Source organism: Mercenaria mercenaria, chromosome 8 (assembly GCF_021730395.1).
Source record: "Mercenaria mercenaria strain notata chromosome 8, MADL_Memer_1, whole genome shotgun sequence".
Taxonomy (NCBI): Eukaryota; Metazoa; Mollusca; class Bivalvia; order Venerida; family Veneridae; genus Mercenaria; species Mercenaria mercenaria.
Genome location: NC_069368.1, coordinates 85,244,555 through 85,253,212, shown reverse-complemented (window position 1 = coordinate 85,253,212; position 8,658 = coordinate 85,244,555). Strand labels below are relative to the sequence as shown.

Genomic DNA, 8,658 nt, shown 5'->3' with positions numbered 1-8,658 from the left:
GTGAACCGTTGATGTATTAATTCTGGGTGTTTATGTAGCCAGTATTTGATTGCTTCTATACCTAATGTGTGCGAAATATTTTCGTAGTGCTGTAACATGAAACGAGACTAATAATTAGTCTTTATTAACTTTCTTTGGAATATAGTTGAAGAAATCTAGGTCATCTCTTACATAACTTTTTACTTTAGAAATGAATGATTTTAACAGAATGGCGATTAAATTACTGAGCCGCTGTGTTTAACAAGCTGGACAAAACAATGATATGGAACAATGCCTGTAAATTATTGTTTTATTTCAATAGGTTATAGGGGTAATGTCTTTAAACAGAAGCATACTGTTGTGGAGTGAAAGTGCACAAACCATTGATAACCCTTTGGAGAATCAGTACCAGGTAATGAGCAAACCAAAACAATAGTCTAAATGTTTCAGTGAAAAACAGTATACCGGTAATGAATTATAGTGCGGGCTGTCAGTCTGAATTCAGGGTTAAAACTATCTGGCTAGTAAAAAGGCCTTGCTTAATTTTCTATTGGCAAATTACATTCCACAATTGTCAATCTTTTTAGCTGGACTATTCAAAGAATAGGTAGAGCTGTTGGACTTACCCATGCGTAAGCCAGTATCTCGGTACCCATCAAGGGAATGGATTGAAATTCACACACGTTCACTGTGATGATCTGACATGCAGTGCACAGGTTCCATAACTCTACTTTGTATTTTTCAAAATATTATGCCCCTATTCCAACTTTGCAGTTTCTTGGGTTTTTGTATGTAAAGTTAAAACTAGTCTCTTAGTACCCACTAGTTGGAATCATGGATTGAAACTTAACACAAATTTCCATTGTTATAAGCTGATATGCATTGCACAGGTTCCATAACACTGTTTTGCAATTTTACAAAATTTTGCCTCCTTTTTTCGTTTTCAATATTCAATTGACAAGATTGTTGAACACTAGTAGTCGAGCGTTGCTGTCCTCTGACAGCTTTTGTTAAGCGGTTAGGTCTTTTCTTTGCTGTGATATGAATACATTGTCGGCTTGTTGATATATATTGCATAAGTGGCTGTACTATCCTTAAACTTGGACACTATGTTAATGGACATAATATCTTGGCAAATTTCATTTTCAATTAAATATATGCGCTTTTCACCATACAAATAATATAACTATGTTGTTTAAATGGAAATTTTAAATGGAAGTTGTAAACTGATTAAATATTTACGTATATATACAGTATGATAATACGATTTTTTATGATTTTATATTTTTAGATGTCTTTTCAAATGTTTGCCATTCTGAAGTTTTTTTTGACTGAGCAGTGTCAAACAGTCTTCGGATCCTAGAGAATCAGTTCCTCCAAATGAACAAATCACCAGTCATAAAAATTATGGGCAGAGATATTTCATGGAAGAGAGATAACATGACAATACAAAAATAGGTACAGTATATAAAGTATAGGATGGCAACCATTTTCTATACACAACCTTTTCATAGTTCATAATGGGCTTCTTTTGTTATACCCTGCCGAAGGCGGAAGTATATAGTTTTGGCTTTGGCAGACCATCTTTTCAGCCGTCCTTCCATAGTCATTTCTCGTAGTATAAAATGTGGTAGTACTGTTAACTGCTATAAAGAAATATGTTCCTGCAAGTTTCAGTTGCATTATTTGAGGAAGCCAAGATTTATAGCCCTTTGTACTTGTATCTACATGTATATATAGAACAGTCCATACTAAAGTTTAGGTCAATTTTACAACTAGGTCATCAGCTGTTAAGCACAAGGCCACTAACTCAAATCATAATTTATAAAAAAAACTATTTATCCATGAACCATTGAAGATACCAAATTTTCTACATGAACAATATAAAACCTTGTCAGAATGTTTGTCTTTAAAAAATCTAGAAAACGTTGGTTATCAATTGTTCAAGCAATAGAAAAATCTTGTATATAGGCTAGAGGACATTTACTTGGTCTGTAGATGAAATATAGCTATAGATGTTAGTCTTAATGGTCACTTAGTCAAGTCAAAGAAAAACCTTGTTAGCACTCCAAATACCATACCTGATCCATTGGAAACCTGGTCAGAATGTTTGCTTTTAATAAGAAATCAAGATTATTTTAGAAACTTGGCAATCCATAATAAAAAAAAATGCATCTCTGGATAAGATCGTAGGACAAACCTGTTTTCAATCCACTGGCCACATTTTGTGAGTGATCTACATGAAATTTTGTCAGAATGCTTTTCTTTATATGATGAAACTTTGTCAAATGGGGATCCTATAGTAAGTTACAGGAACAGTTGTCTGATATACCTGAAATCTTGTTGGAATGTTGGTCAAAATGAATTAAATGGTAGTTGCAAAACTTTGTCACCTAGGCATAAAATATAGGTCATTTGGTCAGATAATAGAAACTCTTTACCAATCACATTTTGGAATGAATTTTCATTAAACTTTTATTGTCCATCAAGTTTTTCACCAATTTACTTCATCTACACGACATGCAGAGCGCGCAACCCATGACCAAGGTCAAGGTCACACTTTGGGGCAAATAGCTTAAACTCTTGTGCACCACATATCTAAACTGTAAGATTTTTAGCTCACCTTAGCACAAAGTGCTTAAGGTGAACTATAGTAATCTCCCTGTGTCATCGTCATCAACAATTTGCCTGTATGCACTTTATTGGTTACAGTTTCAATCACATCTTAATGAAACTTGGTCAGTCTGTTACCCTTAATAAAATCTCAGACAAGGTTGTTACTGGGTCATGTGGGCCAAAAATTAGGTCACACGGTCAATAGATAGTAAACCCTTGTTCTAACACTCAGTGGGGCACATTTTGTACCAAACCTTTATGAAACTTTGGTCAGGATGTTTGTCTCTATAAAATCTAGACAAGTTACCTGATTTCAAATACTAGGTCATTAGGGCAAGTCATACAAAAATCTTGTAAACACTCTAGAGGCCACATCCTGATTTTCTTAAACCTAAGAATATTTGATTTTGTCAAATCTAGACCAAGTCTCAAATTAGATTACAAAAGGTTTAAAAGTAGGACAGTAGCAGAAATCATAGAAAAACTTCCTTAACACTATAGGCAACATCTTCTGAATGAACAAAGTGGCATGCGCAAAAACCTGGGCACTTAGCTGAAAGGTCAAAGTCACACTTAGAAGTCAAAGGCCAAAAGGGCTTTTTTCCTTGTCCAGTCTGTAACTCAAAAATCCTTTAAGGGTTTTTAATATTACTTGGCACAAATGTTTACCACCATAAGACGGAGTGTGCAAGAACCAGGTCCCTAGGTCAAAGGTCAAGGTCACATATAGAGGCCAATGGTCAGATACAAGAATGACTTTGTCTAGCGCATTTCTTTTTCATGTACGGAGGGATTTTAATGTAACTTAGCTCAATGTTCACCACTATGAGACGGATTGTCATGCGCAAGAACCAGGTCCCTAGGTCTAACATCAAGCTCACACTTGGAGGTCAGATGTCAAATTGAAGAATGACTTTGTCCAGAGCATTTCTTCTTCATGCCTTGAGGGATTTTGATTAACTTAGCACAAATGTTCACCACCATGAGCACCCTTGTAAGCTCACCTGAGCAATGCTAAGGTGAGTTATTGTGATCACTCAATGTTTGTCGTCTGTCTGTCTGTCAACATTGAGCTTGTGAATGCTGTAGAGGCTGTATTTTTCAATTTAACTTCATGAAATTTTGTCAAACTGATTGCCTTGATAAAATCTAGGTCTTGTTTGAAAATGGGTCATCTGGGGTCAAAAACTAGGTCACTAGGTCAAATCATAGAAAAACGTTGAGTAATCAATAAGGACTGCATTTTACACCTGATCTTCATGAAATTTGCCAGAATTTTGTCTGGATGAAATCTAGGTCAGGTTCGAACTGGGTCATCTGGGGTCAAAAACTAGATCACCTGGTCAAATCAAAGAAAAACCTTGTGTATGCAGTAGGAGCTGCATTTTACAATAGATATTCATAAAATTTAGTCAGAATCTTTGCCTTGAAAAAAAATGAAGTCAAGTTCGAATATGGGTAATCTGGGGTCAAAAACTAGGTCGTTAGGTCAAATCAGAGAAAAACCTTGTGTATACAATAGTGGCTGCATTTTACATTGGATATTCATGAATTTTTTTTCCAGATTGTTTGTCTTTATAAAATAGATCTAGGTGGAGTACAAATGGGGTCATCTGGGGTGAAAAACTAGGTCACCCAAAAAAATCAAAGAAAAATATTGTGAATGCAATAGGGGCTACATTATTTAGGCAGCGTGTTCATGATCAAAATGTTTGCTTTGATGAAATCTAGGTCAAGTTTAAATATGGGTCATTTTGGGTCAAATACTAGGTCAAATAAAAGAATAACCTTGTGTATGCAATAGGGGCTGCATGTTTTCACTGGATCTTCAAGATATTTGATTAGAATGTTTGTTTTGATAAAATCTAGACAGAGTTCAAATAGGGGTGATCTGGGGTCAAGAACTAGGTCACCCAGTAAAATCAAAGAATTTTTTTAATTCAATAGGGGCTACATTTTAGGTAGGATGTTCATGAAATCTGACGAAAATGTTTGCTTTAATGAAATTTAGGTCAAGTTCAAATATGGGTCATGTTAGGTCAAAACCTAGGTCACCTGGTCAAATCAAAGAATAACCTTGTGTATGCAATAGGGGTTGCATCTTTCAGTGGATCTTCTTGAAATTTGATCAGAATGTTTGTCTTAAAAGCTAGGTAGAGATCAAGTATGGGTCATAAACAAGATCGTCTGGTCGAATAAAACAAATACCTTGCCTATGCAAAAGTATTCGCATTTTAAGTATTAAGATACTCATTAAATTGGATCAAACTGTTCTCAGGTGAGCGACCAAGGACCATTTGGTCTTCTTGTTTTTGTACCCCACCCCCCCCCCCCCCCCCCGAGTTAGGGGACTTTGTTTTTTGTTACTATACTATATACATAGACACAATCTTTTGCGCACCAACTCTCCTCATCCCCTTGACACAATTTAATGAAACTTCACACAAGTGATCAGTAACAACAGTAGTTGTGCATGGGGCATGTTAGGTTCTTTCAAAAAAAAATTGCAAAGTTACGGGACTTTGTTTTTTGTTACTATACTATATACATAGACACAATCTTGTGCGTACCATCTCTCCTCATCCCCTTGACACAATTTAATGAAACTTCACACAAGTGATCAGTAACAACAGTAGTTGTGCATGGGGCATGTTAGGTTCTTTCAGAAAAAAAATTTGCAGAGTTACGGGACTTTGTTTTTTGTTACTATACTATATACATAGACACAATCTTGTGCACACCATCTCTCCTGATCCCCTTGACACAGTTTAATGAAACTTCACACAAGTGATCAGTAACAACAGTAGTTCTAGAGGTCACACAATAAAATCTTAGACGACTTCGATATTGGGTCATCTGGGGTCAAAAACTAGGTCACCAGGTCAAATCAAAGGAAAAGCTTGTTAACACTCTAGAGGTCACAATTTTGGCCCAATCTTAATGAAACTTTGTCAAAATATTACTCTCTATGAAATCTTGGCCAAGTTCAATATTGGGTCATCTGGGGTCAAAAACTAGGTCACCTGGTCAAATCAAAGGAAAAACATTTTTAACATTGTAGAGGCCACATTTATAAATATATCTTCATGAATTTTGGTCAGAATGTTAATCTTGATGGCCTCAAGGTCCAGGCTGAATCTGGGTCATGTAGGATCAAAAACTAGGTCACCAGGTCAAATCAAAGGAAAAGCTAGTTAACACTGTAGAGGCCACATTTATGACCATATCTTAATGAAACTTGGTCAGAATGTTGATCTTGATGATCTATAGGTCAAGTTCAAATCTTGGTCAGGTGGGGTCAAAAACTAGGTTACAAGATCAAATCAAAGGAAAAGCTTGTTAACACTGTAGAGGCCACATTTATGACTGTATCTTCATGAAACTTGGTCAGAATGTTAATTTTGATGATCTTTAGGTCAAGTTCGAATCTGGGTCATGTGGGGTCAGAAACTAGGGCACTGGGTCAAATCAAAGGAAAAGCTAGTTAACACTTTAGAGATCACATTTATGACCATATCTTTATGAAACTTGGTCAGAATGTTAATCCTGGTGATCTTTAGGTCAATAGATCAGGTGAGCTATACATGATTTTCATGGCCCTCTTGTTTTATAGTTGGCCAATAAAAATCAATATGAAAATGCAGGTGCTAGTGTAAAGAAATTGCTATGACGGGAGTATGTTGTGACATTCTGACACTTTTGTTTATATTTATGGATGTTACTTAACAATAAACATCTGTAGGTTTTTGTATATGCAAATTTTAATCCAAGCGTTTGATACAACATATTGTATATCTATATATACAATATTGTTTAGACATCACTGACAGATATCGTATATATTCATAATGTTGCACTGCAGTAGAGAAAATTAGGTGCTTTCCAGGAGAAATGGATGACTTCATTCACTGGTTATCTTGAGAACCATTTGGACTTGAGCCTTCATAGTTTATTAGATGTTTAGTCTCCAAATAATTTCTGGGTCATGAGGTCAAAGGTCAATGTCAGTTAGGGTCAAATCCATTTTAAAGCAATATCTTAAAATCTGTTTGAACTACATACTTCAAATTTCATAGGTTGATTGGTCTCCTTTAGAAGATTACCTTTATGAATTTTGGGCCACTGGGTCAAAGATCAAGGTCACTTAGCATCGTATCCTTTATAGATCAGTATCAGCAAATCTAATTTACCCAGTCTCCTTGAGAAGATGACCCTTAATAATTTCTAGGTCATGGGGGAAAGGTCAAGGTCACTTAGGGTGAAATCCATTTTAATTCAACACCCGAAGGTCTGTTTGACTTACATACTTCCAGTTTTATAGGATGGTTAGTCTCCTTTAATAGAAGACGCCTATTAAACTTGAACCTGGGTCAAAGTTCAAGGTCATTTAATATCTAAGGCTATCAGTGGGGATATGTGTTTTTCAAACAGCTCTTGTTGTATTTCAGTCTACTTTTCAGCTTGTCTTGCATACTTTTAATTAATATACCTGTCAACATGCCCAACACACATTTATGAGGAGTATATTACAGTTCAATTAATACTGTGATTTGACATTAAGAGCTGATAACTGTATTTTTGCTTCTGTATCTAAATCTTTGCAAACAGATAACACCTTTTATGAATGATTTTATATCATAAGATTTACTAATATTAATCATTACATTTTTCTTTTCAAAAATACAGGTGTTGCAATGGATTCGGAGGTGAAGTCATGAGGAGTTGTTGTGATGGCAGAAGAATGAGTGATCATTTAGCATTTTGCACAAGGGTGTACGAGTGGTCCAGTTAAACAGAGATTACAAACAATTAAAACTATAATTTGATATTACATCTACTTGTGATTGATGGAAGTAATTCAAAGTATCATTTGGACAGATCTGATGAGTTAACAAATATTTGAAAGTATACGAGGAACAGTTTACACACCTTCAATATTAGTATGTTGTATAGTAAATATAATAAACAATTAAAGTTGAAAAACTGAACTGGTTTTCACTTGATATACAAAGAGGTAGATTAGCATGTTTAGATTTGCCACTGAACATGTGTTTCCATTTCATCAATACTTCCTGTGGTTAAAGTATTCTGATCAAATCTATTTATTTCCGGTTGAGCTAATGTTTCTGCAACTTCAAAAAAGAAGATTTGTTGTGTAACAATGAAATTAATGAGTAGATATTAATATATAAAAAATGTAGGCTAAAGCACGACATATAAGATACCCAAATAGCATCAACTATGATTATTTCTTAGATTTGCTTCCTGATCAACACCCCTTGTCTCCAAATTATAATAACACTTTGATACCAATTTGAATGATTTTCTTTAACTCATCGTAATCGTAGTAACAGGTGATTTTCAGATTCAGTATTTACAAATTCATATGAAACCTAGGGATCAACCGACTGTGCTTTAATTGAGACATACATGTATGGCTCGACATTTAAGACATCAATTGATAACAGGCATTATTTGAGTCATTCAGTGATGTCACTCTTGAAAGTGAGTCATCCATGGATGTCAACCTTGTGAGTCATCCATGGATGACACGGCTACATAGTCATCCGTGGATGGCTCGTTTACAGAAGTGTGTCATCCATGGATGTCAACCTTGTTAGTGAGTCATCCGTGGATGACACGGCTACATAGTCATCCATGGATGGCTCGTTTACAGAAGTAAGTTATCCATGGATGTCTCAGTATGACGGAAAGTGAGTCATGCAGGCATGCCTCATCTCTGAAAGTGAGTCATACTGGCATGGCTCAACTCTGAAAGTGAGTCATGCAGGCTTGACTCGTATTTGAAAGTGAGACATGCAGGCATGGCTCATATATGAATTTATTTATGGTAAAAAGAAACAAATACAACGGTATGTATATTTTCCTTTGTTTGACAAGCGTGGATAAAATATATACATGACGTCACAGAAAAAAAACATATTTGAAAACGCCCGTTTTCTTATTTAAAAACCATATTCTGACTTCAGATAATTCCCTGTTTCAATTAATATTGTCTTTTTATAGCTAGATGATTATTAGCTGAGGGAATCTAGGGAAACT

At 35.3% G+C, this 8,658-nt stretch overlaps 1 long non-coding RNA gene across 1 annotated transcript; it reads left to right on the top strand.

Moving 5' to 3' along the window:
• Window positions 1-266: 266 nt before the first annotated feature.
• LOC123552011 (uncharacterized) lies at window positions 267-7,817 on the top strand. The gene is made up of 3 exons (XR_008372215.1): window positions 267-391; window positions 1,271-1,437; window positions 7,282-7,817. It is a non-coding gene; the product is annotated as an uncharacterized LOC123552011 (long non-coding RNA).
• Window positions 7,818-8,658: the final 841 nt, after the last annotated feature.